Source organism: Aythya marila (genome assembly GCF_965140915.1).
Source record: "Aythya marila genome assembly, chromosome: 1".
NCBI classification, from domain to species: domain Eukaryota; kingdom Metazoa; phylum Chordata; class Aves; order Anseriformes; family Anatidae; genus Aythya; species Aythya marila.
Window position 1 is genome coordinate 41,366,481 of NC_139042.1, and position 16,839 is coordinate 41,383,319.

Sequence of the window (16,839 nt, forward strand, 5' to 3'; positions counted from 1 at the left end):
AGTAATTCACATAGAAAATGTAAAGCAATATCCAAAACATTTAAAACCATACACTGCTGCTTTTTTTTTTTTTTTAATAGTTACTAACTGTTATGTGCTTTTTTTTTTTTTTTTTCTGTATTACCATCAAATTCAGAAAGAACAAAGTGAAATATGCATTGAAGACTTCCTAATACCCTTACAATAGACAGCACTTAAACTGAATATAATGAACTAATATATCTCAAAAGTGCTGAATGCACAACATCTGGTTTCTTAAATGTCTTCCTTTGAACATATTAATCTATATTTATAGTATACTAGGATGTAACTGACGAAAGTAGAATTGTGCAGACAATAACACACATATAAAACCACAGGTACTCTCCTTTGTATTGGAACAGAGAAATAAAGTGATCGTGTCCTTCTGGGGAATTGCTATATGCTTTTCTTTTTAATTTAGGTTACCCTTTTATCTTTCATAATATCTAGGAAAAAATTCTGTTAATAAATATCTATAGCATTTACTTCACCACTAAATTACTTGAACTTATGCAACACCACCACATTTTCCCTTTTTTTTTCTTTTTTTTTTTTTCATTTTAGACATGTATTGATCAGCTCAGACTCTTGATCCATGGTCTTTTTTTTTTCATTTATGAAGGACTTTGAAGAGCTTTTGAACAGAGATCATATTCAATCATAACTTATTTGAGGCTAATATTGTCTTCTCCATTCGACTTCAAATTCTTCCTTCACGAACTGCTTATTCAAGATTCTTCTTAATGGTTCAATGTCCAGGTGAAGAACAGTGATGAGTGGTGCTCCTCAGGTGTCAGTACTGGGACAAGTATTACTTAATATCTTTCCTGGTGATGGAAAACTGAACATGACTCAGCAATGTGCACTTGCAGCCCAGAAAGCAAACTATATCCCAGGATGCATCAAAAGAAGTGTGGCCAGCAGGTCAAAGGAGATGATTCTCCCCCTCTACTCTATTCTCATGAGATCCTTTTTTGGAATTTGGAATTCTGGTTTATTGGAATGTGCCCTTGCCTAAAACAGGGGGGTTGGAAGTAGATGGTCTTTAACGTCCCTTCCAACTCAAGCCATTCTATAATTCTATGACTGATATTAGCCTGACATTGAAGCCCAACACTGATAATTTTTCTTTCTTCAAGTAGTATATTCCTTGGGGAGGGGGGAAAAGGCAATATATTATATACTGGATATAAAAAGGCTACTCAGTGAAATAGACAGAGAAAAAAAAAAAAAAAAAAAAAGTCCAATTTACATTAATTCAAAATTTAAAGCATTTTGGAACAATCTGTAGAGACATAATCCTTTTAGTTTACCTCCAAATAACAATGACAGTGTTCTGGTCACAGTTACATGAAATATGAACCCACAGATACTCAAAACACTATTTATCTTAGATCATTTGTTTAAAATACAGGAACTGGAAGAACTGACTTGTCAACAGCTACCTAGTTATTCTTCAATATTAAATAGTATTTTATTGATCAACTGATATTGTGTCAGCTGCCATTCTCTATTTCACCACTAAGTTTGACTCCAACAGTTCCAAGGAAGATGACGCCTTTTACTCCAAAATGTATTTATCCTATTTTAAAACTGTTTCTACTGTGCTAATTGTAAAGAGTTTAATAAACCTCAGTTCACTATCAAAACCATTAGCACCATTTACATGGTGCTAAAATAAACATACACGTTTATTTTAACCCTCTAAGGCTTTCCTGCAAAGTATTTCTGCTCAATTTTTCCTACACCATTCATTATTAAAATAAATTGCTCTTGTATTCAGATCAGCTGCAGGCAAAATACTTCCATTCCAGGTGCCCATCAACTTTTTAAATCAATTAAGTTAATTGACAGCAGATTTAACAATTTTCTTAATTATGAGTGCAAACAGGCTTTTTTTTTTTTTTTTTTAAACTGGTTCCCTCCACCCCCCCCCCAAAAAAAAAAAAAAAAAAAAAAGTTGTAGAGAGATAACAAAACAAATAATATAATAATAATGCATGCAACAGAACCCTCATTGCTCTCATTCCTCTAAAGGCTTTAAGGTAGTAATCTATAAAATAATAAATCCAATGACAAAATAATTCTCTGTTTTTCTTTCAAAGTCACTTTGAAGAATTTTATCAGTTCATTTCAAAGCTGAAAACCATTCTTGAATTAGAATCAGCTGTATACTACACTAATGGTTGTTCATTAAACAGCATTTTTCCTCCTGGGTAAATTCAGAGCGGGGATAATGTTAAAGAGTAATATTGTCCATCCTAACCAAAAATGAAATGAAATTTTGCAATTGATTGTAAGGTGACTTTTCATGTAATATTAGTGTTCCCCATGTCAGTGTTTCCATCTTTGCTTTTCTCCAGATTTTTCAACTTTCCCCCTTTCTCCGTACTCAAACATTTTTTGTAAAGCTGTCATCTGTTTTCTTTTGAATTGCTCTACCACTGTAACAGTGGTAGAAGCTTTTGCTATTTTGTTTCTCAGTTAAGCTAGAATGTGTTTGAGCAAAGTACTGAAATACTCCGGTGTAATCAAAATCACAGGAATCACAGAATCATGTAATGGACAAGGTTGGAAGGGACCTCTGAAGATCATCTTGTCCAACCCACCTGCTGAGCAGGATCACCTAGAGCACATTGTGCAGGATGGCATCCAGGTGGGTTTTGAATCTCTCCAGAGAAGGAGACTCCACAACCTCTCTGGGCAACCTGTTCCTGTGCTCTGTTGCCCTCATAGTAAAGTGTCCTCTCATACTCAGCCAGAACTTCCTGTGTTTCAGTTTGTGCCCATTGTATTGTCTTCTCACTGGGCACAACTGGCTCCATCCTCTCAACAACCTCACTCAGATTCTTATGCATATTGATGAGGTCTCCCCTCAGTCTTCTCTTTTCCAGGCTGTGCAAAATTTCAATATTGGAATATTTTTGTTTATTTTTCTTCCAGTTTAGGTGAGAAACTTTTTTTTTTTTTCCCTCAAGTGAAACTTAAGATTCCTGTTTTAGTTTGAGTCAGTTGGTCATTTATTTTCAATATCATTATATTTTATTCATTTCATTTTATGCATTTTATTTTATTTGATCTGAAGTTCTAACATCATAGTAGTACAACCAGTATTAGTATAATTAGTATAATTTCAAACATAATGTATACATCATCATTATGAAATAAATAAAAATGGAACCATCGAAATGAAGCATTTTGGCATGATCAAAGCATCATATTTTGACTTTGCTTTGCAAAAATTCCTCTAAATTAATGACATGACCCCCTGCAGATTTTTTAAGGCCTCTTAGTGGAAGGTTTCCACCAAAAATGTTGTCAAGCACAGCTAGCAAGGAGGCACCACTATGAGGTCAATCAAGCACTTAGCAGGGCTTTTTATTATTACATTGAAAGTGTCAGGTAGAGGTTGGCTAACAGTAAGAAAGAGCTATGGACTATTCGAACTTATATTCTTCTATTAGCAGGTTCATGACATTAGCAGGTTTAGATTGCTATCTACAAAGATAGCAATAGGATAACTTAAACACTTTTCTAGTATGCACTTTTCTGAGTAACTTTAATGCTTGTGCACAGCAAGATCAAAATTCTGATTTTCCATTTCTTGTATGAATCACAATGGTAAAGAACTTCCTTAAATGAGGTAATTTTGAATTAATTAATTGCTAATGCTGCATAGCTTTTATCTAGTAATATTACAAAGCTGTCTTTGCATTAATGGAAAACACAGGTGACAGTTAAGCATATAGATTGGTTATTGTTAAAAGTTGATGGGACAGTTTGCAGAAAATAGCTCACTGATATGTCCAAAGTCGCTATCAATCCTTAATAATTTTATAAGAAAACATACAATGATTTAATTAACAAAAATCTATGTGATGTTTCCAAGAATTTCATGTAAGTATATTTAAAGTAACCTCATGCTATGAAAGAAATTGCATCAAATCAATTACTTCCGTGTTATTACTACTCACTTATTTTATTTATTTATTTATTTATTTATTTATTTATAAGCAGAGATTAAAGTGCAAGAAAGATTGGGACTTTGTTTTTTTAATCATTCTTCAAAATTTATTCAATAGTTCACAAAGTTTGGCCTGCTGTACTTCACAATAGATTATATATTCATTATGTTCTTCAGCAAAGCCCTCCCATTCTCCCATGACTTAGATAAGCACACATTGCTGGATTAAAAATTGGCTGGGTGGCCAGGTTGGTGGTGAATGGAATGAAATCCAACTGGTGACCGGTCACCCATGGTGTTCCCCAGGGGTCGTTCCTGGGACCCATTCTCTTTAATATCTTTATTGATGAGAGAATCATCAATAATATGGGCACCCTCAGTAAGTTTGTAGATGACATGAAGTTGGGTGGAAGTGTTGATCTGCTGGAGGCTAGGAAGGCTCTGCAGAGAGGTTGGATCAATAGGCGGAGGCCAATGGGATGAGGTCCACCATGGCTAAGTGCTGGGTCCTGCACTTTGGTCACAACCCCATGTAACTCTACAGGCTTGGGGCAGAGTGGCTGGAAAGTTGTGCAGAGGAAAAGAATCTGGGGGTGTTGGCTGATGCTTGTCTGAACATGAGCCAGCAGGGTTCCCAGCTGTCCAAGAAGGCCAGAGGCCTTCTCAGAAAGAGTAGTTAGGCATTGGAATGGGTTGCCCAGGGAACTGGTGAAGTCACCATTCCTTGTGGTGTTTAAATAAAGGTTGGATGTGGTGCTTAGGGACATTTCCCCACTAGACCTTCTCTTCACCTCCACTAGATCTCCTCTTTACCCCAATAGACCTTCTCTTCACAAACAGAGAAGGCCTGGTGGTTGGAAGATGTGGTGGTTGGAAACTGTCTTGGGCAGAGTGACCATGAAATGGTAGAGTTCTCCATTCTTGGAGAAGCCAGGAAGGGGACCAGTAAAACCGCTGTATTGGACTTCCAGAGGGCCGACTTTGAACTGTTCAGGACACTGGTTGGTAGAGTCCCTTGGGAGGCGGTTCTGAAGGGCAGAGGAGTCCAGGAAGGCTGGGCGCTCTTCAAGAAAGAAATCACAGAATCACAGAATCACAGAATTTCTAGGTTGGAAGAGACCTCAAGATCATCGAGTCCAACCTCTGACCTAACGCTAACAGTCCCCACTAAACCATATCCCTAAGCTCTACATCTAAACGTCTTTTAAAGACTTCCAGGGATGGTGACTCCACCACTTCCCTGGGCAGCCTGTTCCAATGTCTAACAAATCTTAACGGTGCAGGAGCGGTCTGTCCAAAGACATGTGCCCACGTGCCCAAAGACAAGCCGGCAGGGAAGAAGACGGGCCTGGCTGAACAGAGAATTGTGGCTTGAGCTTAGGAGGAAAAAGAGGGTTTACAATCTTTGGAAAAAAGGGCGGGCCACTGAGAAGGACTATAAGGATGTTGTGAGGCAGTGCAGGGACAAAATTAGAAAGGCCAAAGCTCATCTGGAGCTCAATCTGGCTACTGCCGTCAAAGACAACAAAAAACGTTTTTACAAATACAACGCTAAACGGAAGACTAAGGAGAATCTCCATCCTTTACTGGATGCGGGGGCGGGGGGGGGAACCTAGTTACAAAAGGAAAATGCAGAGGTGCTTAATGCCTTCTTTGCCTCAGTCTTTAGCGGCAATACCGGTTGCTCTCTGGATACCCAGTACCCTGAACTGGTGGAAGGGGATGGGGAGCAGAATGTAGCCCTCACTATCCATGAGGAAATGATTGGTGACCTGCTACGGCACTTGGATGTATGCAAGTCGATGGGGCCAGATGGGATCCACCCGAGGGTACTGAGAGAACTGGCGGAGGAGCTGGCCAAGCCACTATCCATCATTTATCAACAGTCCTGGCTATCGGGAAAGGTCCCAGTCGACTGGCGGCTAGCAAACGTGATGCCCATTTACAAGAAGGGATGGAGGGCAGACCCGGGAAACTATAGGCCTGTCAGTTTGACCTCAGTGCCAGGGAAACTCATGGAGCAGATTATCTTGAGTGTCATCATGCAGCACTTGCAGGGCAACAAGGTGATCAGGCCCAGTCAGAACGGGTTTATGAAAGGCAGGTCCTATTTGACAAACCTCATCTCCTTCTATGACAAAGTGACGCGCTGGGTGGATGAGGGAAAGGCTGTGGATGTGGTCTACCTTGACTTCAGCAAGGCTTTTGACACCGTCTCCCACAGCATTCTCCTCAAGAAACTGCTCGTGGCTTGGACTGACGTACGCTTCGTTGGGTTAGAAACTGGCTGGATAGCTGGGCCCAAAGAGTCATGGTGAATGGAGTCAAATCCAGTTGGAGACTGGTCACTAGTGGCATTCCCCAGGGGGAATCCTCTTTAGGGCCGGTTTCCAGGGGGAATCTCTGGGGTTGGTCCTCTTTAATATCGTTATCGAGGATCTGGATGAGAGGATCTGGAAGATTATGGAAGAATATTTCTGGATGAAATATTCTTCTCTAGTTTTATTGCTGAGCATGACAATACATAGAATATTTCTTTGGTAGATCTGGATCAACAGTCACAGCTGTGTCTACTCCCAGTCTCTTGTCCACCTCAGCTTACTCGTTGTATTGGCAGACTGAGAAACTAAAAAAGTTTTTAAACTATACAAGCACTGTTCATCAACAGTTAAAACAATAATATTAGTTTTGGTCGATAGTGTAAAACACAGCACCATACTGGCTGTGATGAAGAAAATTTACTCCATCACAGCCAGACACAGCATAAAGGTATGTAACTTAAACTGAACAGAACACAAAACAAAAATAAATTAAGGAAATAGTGTAATTGAAATTTTAAAGGAATTGTGAAAATAAACCAAATGTAGGGTTTAGTTGCCCTACATGAATATTTTCAATAATTTATATGACAGAGATAAAATCATTGAAAAGGAACAGTTATCTTTATTTATTTCTTTATTTATTGAGTAGGCTGATATCCTGAATGTTAATTTTGCATCCTTTTCGGAACTGCAAGTATCTCACATTTAGATCACTTCTTAAAACCCTGAAGTTGAAGCTTATCTGACCATACATATGTATCACAAAGTAGATGACTTCAAATAACCTTGTCATCCTAAATTTCCTTAATGAGAATGAAGAGGAATAGATACATTAGGCCCAGTTCCTCTCATCTTGCAGCTATCACACTTGGGGAGAAAAAAAAAAAAAAAAAAAAAAAAAAAAAAGGAGGGGGGAGAAAGGAATTTCAACCTAAGAAAATTTTAAGAAAAATTTTCTTTTCAAAGACTATTAGACTATTAGACACAGGCAACTATCTTTTTGTCACTATGACTGTTGCTGTTGTCAGTAGGGTTAATAAAGTACTGAATAAATGTAGTATAGGTTAAGCAGAACTTTTGATGTCAATAATCTATAAACTTTATCTTTTCTGCTAGGTCAGTAATGTACAATAACAGAAGTGCTTAGTAGGTATGAAAAAAAAAAGTCATTGTTAATTATACTCTGAATTGAGTGTGACAGAACTACCTTATTGTTTCTGAAAGACCTAAAATTGGCCACTATTTAGCTTGAAAATCATTTCCTCCAAATTGAATCCTACTTTGCATTCCTGCTCACTGCTACCACAAAATCCATCAGAGTGACTACTCTTCTTCAGTTTAAAGGAATTATAGTACAACCTATGTTTATTAGACCTCTGAAATGAAACACATTTTTGTTGCTTAAAAACACTTTAATTTCTACCAATGTGGTTTCTCCATTTTTTTTTTTTTAAATTATAGGTTTATATCATAAAAACATGTAAAACACTAAATTATATATTATTGTATCATTGTATGTTTTTAAAATGCTTGGCATTTAGTGACCAAAAAGATTTTCTGCTTTCAGCTGCATTACAGATTGTGCTAAAAAGTTGGTCAGCTGTGGCATTTGGTTTTTCATTAAGCAGTAACTGAATTTCTTCAGGTTGAAAATCTCACCCTCTGTCTTCTCTGTCTTTTGCATAGCATTTGCTCTATAGGAGAATCACTCAACATTCTTGCAGACACTTTTTTTTTTTTTTTTTTTTAATTTACCAGGTTTATTTGTATAATATGAGTCAATTAAATTTGCGTAGAGCAGATCTCCACTACTGGGATTCTCTTCTCTGAGTCCTTCAATTTCCCTATAGGTTTTTAATACCTGATGATGATTGTTTTTTGTAATTAAGATTTAAGTATACAATCCCCCAAGACTTGTCATACAGAGAGCTGCCACTCAAGCATTCAGCAACCCTTTCAGGCGCACCTTCTCTTTGTCACAGTCTTTTCTAACATCCAAGATTTTTCTTAAAAGCCCTTTGTTGAGCAGGGCTGTATTTCATCCCATATCCTAGTTCCAGTTCACTTCAAACTGCTAAAAGGGCAAAGTGATAATGTCTCTTGGCAGATGCCAACAGCATGTCATCGGAATGCATAAGGATTCCATTTGACTGAGTAAAAGGAGACATTGCTTTGTCAAGTTCTACAGCTTATTCATAGTGTAAAAAAAAAAAAAAAAAAAAAATAGTAGCCTAAATATCAAAGTTATGGATTCAGTTTTGATTCTTGCACAGGTTCACAACTCATAAACACCACAAAAAACATGGAGCCAAAGTCAAAATGTTTGGTTTCTTTTGTTCATTGTTTCAGTCATGACATGAACAGAGGCAAGTTAGATGCAGCAACATGCAAAGAGAACTAGAGATCAGTGAATCTCTATGAAATCATGATCAGCAATGCCAGTCATGGTTCCATACCACATAATTTTGCTTCTGATATGCTATGTAATGCTTAAATGTTAAAATAGGATGTTGTCCTGGTTTCAGTTAGCACAGAATTAATTTTCTTCCTAGTAGCTGGTGGAATGCTGTGTTTTGGCTTAGAATGAGAAGAGTGCTGATAACACCCCGATGCTTTAATTGTTGCAGAGCAGTGCTTATACTAAGCCAAGGACATCTCAGCCTTTGCTCTGTCCTGCCAACGGGCAGGCTGGGGGGTGCAGTAAGAGCTGGGAGGGGACAGACCCAGGACAGGTGACCCAAACTAGCCAAAGGGGTATTCCATACCATCTGACGTCATGCTAAACAATATATAGGGGTGGCTAGCCGGGGGGAGGGGGCCGGACTGCTCGGGGTTAGGCTGGGCATCGGTCAGCGGGTGGTGAGCAATTGCATTGTGCATCACTTGTTTGTACATACTATTATTACTTTCGTATTATCACCATTGTATCATCATTATTATTATTATTATTATTATTTTCCTGTCTTATTAAACTGTCTTTATCTCAACTCACGGGCTTCACTTTCCATTTCTCTCCCCCGTCCCAGAGAGGGAGGGGGGAGGGTGAGCGAACGGCTGCGTGGTGTTTAGCTGCCAGCCGGGTTAAACCACGACAGTCTTTTTGGCGCCCAACGTGGGGCACGAAAGGTTGAGATAACGGCAGATCTGACCAGAGTGTGTTAAACTAAAATTGGTATAAGTATTAGACCTGCTTAATAGTCACTTGTCATAATGCTGATTGCTTTAATCTCAACTGTGCTGCGCCTGTTTTCCAAATTGAGTATTATAGCACGTTATTTTCCGTATGTGCTCTCTGTCATGTTGTTTATCCTCTCCGGGCCCTGGTTTCAGACCATTATGGTACTGTGTGTTGTATCAGTGGCTTATGAGATGATGAAATATCTGGCCATGACTCTAACCTGGTATTTGTACTCAGTAACATCTTCGATTCTATACTTTGGAAACTGTATTTTGGAAACTATTAGCAATTGTATCTGTTGCCTTTTTTCATTAGGGAGTCAATCTGTGGAGGGGAAAGGGGAAGATAATTTTTCTTACTTGATCACTCTCCCTTTCTCCTTCACCACCCCTGTACCCTCCTTGATCACTCTCCCTTCCTCCTTCACCACCCTCTTATCCTCCGAGTTTATTACAATAGCTCTCCAAGATATTGAATATCCTTGGGATACTCAGAATACCATAGTCTTGTTGTTCTGCCTCCTGAATGCACTTCAGGTTCTGCTTAAAGTTAAACAACTACTTAGGAAGCTCATCCGGAGATCTGCCCGGAGGCAGTATAGTTGTGGGTGGCAGGGAGTATGGGAGGATATGGGCAGGCATCTAGACCAGTTGGCACCCCCAGTGTTTTGGAAATTCACCCCTGAACAAGTGCAAAATCCTCAAAAACTGGCAGAATGCTTGAATAAAAGGTGTCGCGATTCGGGAAGTTCCAAAGTAACACAAATCATTGTAACATGCTGGGGCCTGGCTTACGCCTATCGAGCTGCCATGGATACTGCTATCAACTTAGTGACAGACCCTGCGGCCACTCCAAGTCCCGTGACAGATCCAACGGCCACTGTGACCCCTACGGTGGACTCTGCAGCCGCTCCAGTCCCAGCTCCTGCAGCCGCTCCAGTCCCAGTTCCTGAAGCCGCCCCAGTCCCAGCTCCTGAAGCCGCCCCAGTCCCAGTTCCTGCAGTCGCTCCAGTTCCAGCTCCGGCCGCTACTCCAGTCCCAGTTCCTGCAACTGCTCCAGTCCCAGCTCCTGAAGCTGCTCCAGCTCCAGCTCCTGAAGCCGCTCCAGCTCCAGCTCCTGCAGCTGCTCCAGTCCCAGTTCCTGCAGTCGCTCCAGTTCCAGCTCCGGCCGCTACTCCAGTCCCAGTTCCTGCAACTGCTCCAGTCCCAGCTCCTGAAGTCGCTCCAGCTCCAGCTCCTGAAGCCGCTCCAGCTCCAGCTCCTACTGCTGCTCCAGTCCCAGCTCCTGCAACTGCTCCAGCTCCAACTCCAGCTCCTGTAGCCGCTACAGCTCCGGTTCCTGCAACTGCTCCAGCTCCTGTAGCCGCTCCAGCTCCTGTGGCCGTGTCAGAGAAACGAGCTGTAGCAGTGCAAGTTGACCCTGCAGAGGGCATTCCAACCCCTGTGGCAGACCCTGTAACAAAGTCAGAGAAACGAGCAGTAGCAGTGCAAGCTGCCCCTGTAGAGAAGGTGAAAATATGGTATAGAAATTCAAGTCGTTTAGAACGCAGAGAGTCTTCTGCCAATCCAGGTAAGGCTTCTGCCAAAACTAAGTATAGAGATGACGAAGATGATGACGACGCTGGGCCGTCAAGGATTCAGGAGGAGGAAGATGAGGATGCCGAAAGAGCAACAGTAACTACCCGAAGCCTAAACGAGCGCGAGCTACGAGATGTGCGAAAAGATTTTGGTCGCTGTATAGGTGAGCAGCTTGTCACCTGGCTGCTCCGGTGCTGGGACTCTGGAGCCAATTGTGTGGAATTAGACGGCAGGGAAGCCAAGCGGCTGGGATCCCTTGCTCGAGACGCCGGCATTGACAAAGCAATTGCAGATGGAGCACGACCCACCAGCCTCTGGAGGCGTCTCCTCTCAGCTGTGAGGGAAAGGTATCCCTTCAAGGAAGATATTTTATGTCTACCAGGCAAGTGGACCACTATGGAGAAGGGAATCCAGTACCTGAGGGAATTAGCCGTACGGGAAGTGATTTATGAGGATCCAGACCTCAAACAAACATCCACAGATCCAGATGAAGTCAAGTGTACACGACCCATGTGGCGGAAGTTTGTACGGAGTGCACCATCATCATATGCCAGCTCATTGGCAATAATGGCCTGGAAAGAGGATGAGGAACCCACAGTGGGTGAAGCGGCTAAACAACTCCGGCAGTACGAAGAAAGTCTCTCCTCTTCCTTACAGGCCTGCGTCTCAGCTGTGGAGAAACTTTCTGAAAAGGTTCACCAACTTGAAGAGAATCTATTGTCCTCCCCACCTGAACCAACCAGTGCCCACCGACCAAAGGAGAACACTTGGGAGAAACTTTCTGAAAAGGTTCACCAACTTGAAGAGAGATTATTCTCCTTCGCACCTGTACAAAGCAGTGTCTCAGCTGTCAGGGGTAGGCGTTCACCCACACAAGGAAGACGATATGGTGGGTACTCACCCCGTGCCACCCTGTGGTTTTACTTACGAGACCATGGAGAGGACATGAGAAAGTGGGATGGAAAATCTACCGCGACCCTAGAGGCACGGGTACGTGAGTTGCAAAAGAAAACAATCAGGAAAAAGGGATTCTCCGAAAAGTTTGCTGCTCCAACTTCCAGCAGACAGTCCTTCAAACACAGAAACGAGGAAGATTCTGACCAGGATTAGGGGGGCCCTGCCTCCAGCCAGGGGGAGGAAAGGGACAATCGAGTTTATTGGACTGTGTGGATTCGATGGCCTGGCACATCACGCGCACAGAAGTATAAGGCTTTAGTAGACACCGGTGCACAATGTACTATAATGCCATCGAGCTATAAAGGACCAGAGCCCATCTATATTTGTGGAGTGACAGGGGGATCTCAGCAGTTGACTGTATTGGAGGCTGAAGTGAGTCTGACTGGGAATGAGTGGGAAAAGCACCGCATTGTGACTGGTCCGGATGCTCCATGTATCCTTGGCATAGACTATCTTAGAAGAGGATACTGCAAGGACCCAAAAGGGTTCCGGTGGGCTTTTGGTATTGCTGCCTTAGAGACAGAGGGCATTAAACAATTATCTACCTTGCCTGGTCTCTCAGAGGACCCTTCTGTTGTGGGGTTGCTGAGGGTCGAAGAACAGCAAGTGCCAATTGCTACCACAACTGTGCACCGGCGGCAATATCGCACCAACCGAGACTCCCTGATTCCCATCCATAAGCTAATTCGTCAATTGGAGAGCCAAGGAGTGATCAGCAAGACTCATTCACCTTTCAATAGTCCCATATGGCCAGTGCGAAAGTCTAATGGCGAGTGGAGACTAACAGTGGACTATCGCGGCCTGAACGAAGTCACGCCACCACTGAGTGCTGCAGTGCCGGACATGCTGGAACTTCAGTATGAACTTGAATCGAAGGCAGCCAAGTGGTACGCCACAATTGATATCGCTAATGCATTTTTCTCCATCCCTCTAGCAGCAGAGTGCAGGCCACAATTTGCCTTCACTTGGAGGGGAGTCCAATATACCTGGAATAGGCTGCCCCAGGGGTGGAAACACAGCCCTACCATTTGCCATGGGCTGATCCAGTCTGCACTAGAGCAGGGGGAAGCTCCTGAACACCTGCAGTACATCGATGACATTATTGTGTGGGGTGACACAGCAGAGGAAGTTTTCGAGAAAGGGAAGAAAATAGTCCAAATCCTTCTGAAAGCCGGTTTTGCCATAAAACAAAATAAAGTCAAAGGACCTGCACGGGAGATCCAGTTTTTAGGAATAAAATGGCAAGATGGACGTCGTCAAATCCCAATGGATGTGATCAACAAAATAACAGCTATGTCTCCACCAACTAACAAAAAAGAAACACAGACTTTCCTAGGTGTTGTGGGGTTTTGGAGAATGCACATCCCAAATTACAGTCTGATTGTAAACCCACTCTACCAAGTAACTCGTAAGAAGAATGAGTTTGAATGGGGCCCTGAACAACGACAAGCCTTTGAACAAATCAAGCAGGAAATAGTCCATGCAGTAGCCCTTGGGCCAGTTCGAACAGGACCAGATGTAAAGAATGTGCTCTACACTGCAGCCGGGGAGAACGGCCCCACCTGGAGCCTCTGGCAGAAAGAACCTGGGGAAACTCGAGGTCGGCCTCTGGGGTTTTGGAGTCGGGGATACAGAGGATCTGAGGCCCGCTATACTCCAACTGAAAAGGAGATATTGGCAGCATATGAAGGAGTTCGATCTGCTTCGGAGGTGGTCGGTACTGAAGCGCAGCTCCTCCTAGCACCCCGATTACCGGTACTAGGCTGGATGTTCAAGGGAAGGGTCCCCTCTACGCATCATGCAACTGATGCTACATGGAGCAAGTGGGTTGCACTGATTACTCAGCGGGCTCGAATAGGAAACCCCAGTCGCCCAGGAATATTGGAAGTGATCATGGACTGGCCAGAAGGCAAATACTTTGGGATATCATCAGAGGAGGAGGTGGGTCGTGCTGAAGAAGCCCCACTGTACAACCAGTTGCCAGAGAATGAAAAGAAATATGCCCTGTTCACTGATGGGTCCTGTCGTATTGTGGGGAAGCATCGGAGATGGAAGGCTGCTGTATGGAGTCCTACGCGACGAGTTGCAGAAGCTGCTGAGGGAGAAGGTGAATCGAGTCAGTTTGCAGAAGTGAAAGCCATTCAGCTGGCTTTAGACATTGCTGAACGAGAAAAATGGCCAGTTCTCTATCTCTACACCGATTCATGGATGGTAGCAAATGCCCTGTGGGGATGGTTACAGCAATGGAAGCAAAACAACTGGCAGCGTAGGGGCAAACCTATCTGGGCTGCTGCATTGTGGCAAGATATTGCTGCTCGGGTAGAGAACCTGGCTGTGAAAGTACGCCACGTAGATGCTCATGTGCCCAAGAATCGGGCTACTGAAGAACATCAAAACAACCAGCAGGTGGATCAGGCTGCTAAGATTGAAGTAGCTCAGGTGGACCTGGATTGGCAGCATAAAGGTGAATTATTTATAGCCCGATGGGCCCATGACACCTCAGGCCATCAAGGTAGAGATGCAACATACAGATGGGCTCGTGATCGAGGGGTGGACTTGACCATGGACGCTATAGCACAGGTTATTCATGACTGTGAAACATGTGCTGCAATCAAGCAAGCCAAACGGTCAAAGCCTCTTTGGTATGGAGGACGATGGCTGAAATATAAATATGGAGAGGCCTGGCAGATTGATTACATCACACTCCCTCAAACTCGCAATGGCAAGCGCCACATACTTACAATGGTGGAAGCAACCACCGGATGGCTGGAAACATATCCTGTGCCTCATGCTACCGCCCGGAACACCATCCTGGGCCTTGAAAAGCAAGTCCTATGGCGACATGGCACCCCAGAAAGAATAGAATCAGACAATGGGACTCACTTCCGAAACAACATTATAGACACTTGGGCCAAAGAACATGGTATTGAATGGGTGTATCACATCCCCTATCATGCACCAGCCTCCGGGAAAGTTGAACGATACAATGGCCTGTTAAAGACTACCTTGAAAGCAATGGGCGCTGGGACGTTCAAAAACTGGGATACGCATTTGGCAAAGGCCACCTGGTTAGTCAATACTAGGGGATCTACCAACCGAGCTGGACCTGCCCAATCAAACCTGTTACGTACTGTAGATGGGGATAAAGTTCCTGTAGTGCATGTAAAAAATATGCTGGGTAAAACAGTCTGGGCTACTCCTGCCTCAGGAAAAGGCAAACCTATTCGTGGAATTGTTTTCGCTCAGGGACCTGGATATACTTGGTGGGTAATGCAAAAGAACGGAGAGGTCCGGTGTGTACCTCAAGGAGATTTAATACTGGGTGAGAATAGCCCATGAACTGAATTGCACCATGTTAAATAGTATATTATACTGTATATTATCACTACCATGATTACTATAGGTGACTAATTAGAATGTATGGAAAAGAGTGTAACCTGAGCATGACATAAATGGTATGGAATAAGGGGTGGATAGATGTCCTGGTTTCAGTTAGCACAGAATTAATTTTCTTCCTAGTAGCTGGTGGAATGCTGTGTTTTGGCTTAGAATGAGAAGAGTGCTGATAACACCCCGATGCTTTAATTGTTGCAGAGCAGTGCTTATACTAAGCCAAGGACATCTCAGCCTTTGCTCTGTCCTGCCAACGGGCAGGCTGGGGGGTGCAGTAAGAGCTGGGAGGGGACAGACCCAGGACAGGTGACCCAAACTAGCCAAAGGGGTATTCCATACCATCTGACGTCATGCTAAACAATATATAGGGGTGGCTAGCCGGGGGGAGGGGGCCGGACTGCTCGGGGTTAGGCTGGGCATCGGTCAGCGGGTGGTGAGCAATTGCATTGTGCATCACTTGTTTGTACATACTATTATTACTTTCGTATTATCACCATTGTATCATCATTATTATTATTATTATTATTATTTTCCTGTCTTATTAAACTGTCTTTATCTCAACTCACGGGCTTCACTTTCCATTTCTCTCCCCCGTCCCAGAGAGGGAGGGGGGAGGGTGAGCGAACGGCTGCGTGGTGTTTAGCTGCCAGCCGGGTTAAACCACGACAGATGTGCAGAAAATGACTTTGGTTGAAGTACTGTTTTAGCCACAAGAAGAACAAAGATCATCAGCACCCAAGAGCTGGGGAGACCGGATTTATCCTTTCTTCCCTGAGGTCCCCAGTTGTGCCAGAAACATATCTAATGTCTAATTAGCCATCCACACAGCACAACGAGAAGCAAAACAGTCAGTGCTGAGGAGCTGGCATCCACATTGAGAAGTTTTTACTTCCAGTTTTCTCTAGTATAGTCCCATTTGTATTTGTATCATGTTAGGTTCCTTTCTAGTGGAAATATCTCTTGGTTTACTTTCATCCAAAACGAAGACATTGCTGTGGTTTGAACGAGAGCTATAAGTGTAAGATTCAAAAGTGTGGTTCTTTTCAAACCCAAAAACCTAGTAAACTGAATGCCACAGTATTCATAAGGCTAGAATGCATAAATATCAAGAAAAAAAAAAAAAGAAAGCTATATATTTAAACCTCTTTAGATCCCCACAGACGCTGTAGCTGTGTCATGAATATTAGCCTTTTAAAATTCCCAAATAGGGTAATAATAAAGAATTTCAAAGTAGCTAGATTGATTTAATATATCCCTTCCTGTTTTACTTTTAATTTACCATGCCACTAATCTATCAATCTAATCCTGCACTCATAATTATTTGTTGACTTTAGTAGAGAGAATTAATTCTTTACATCTTTCACGCTCTTTAAATGATAATATATTTCAAATTTAAAATTACCATCAGGATAGCAAGGCTCCAGGGGA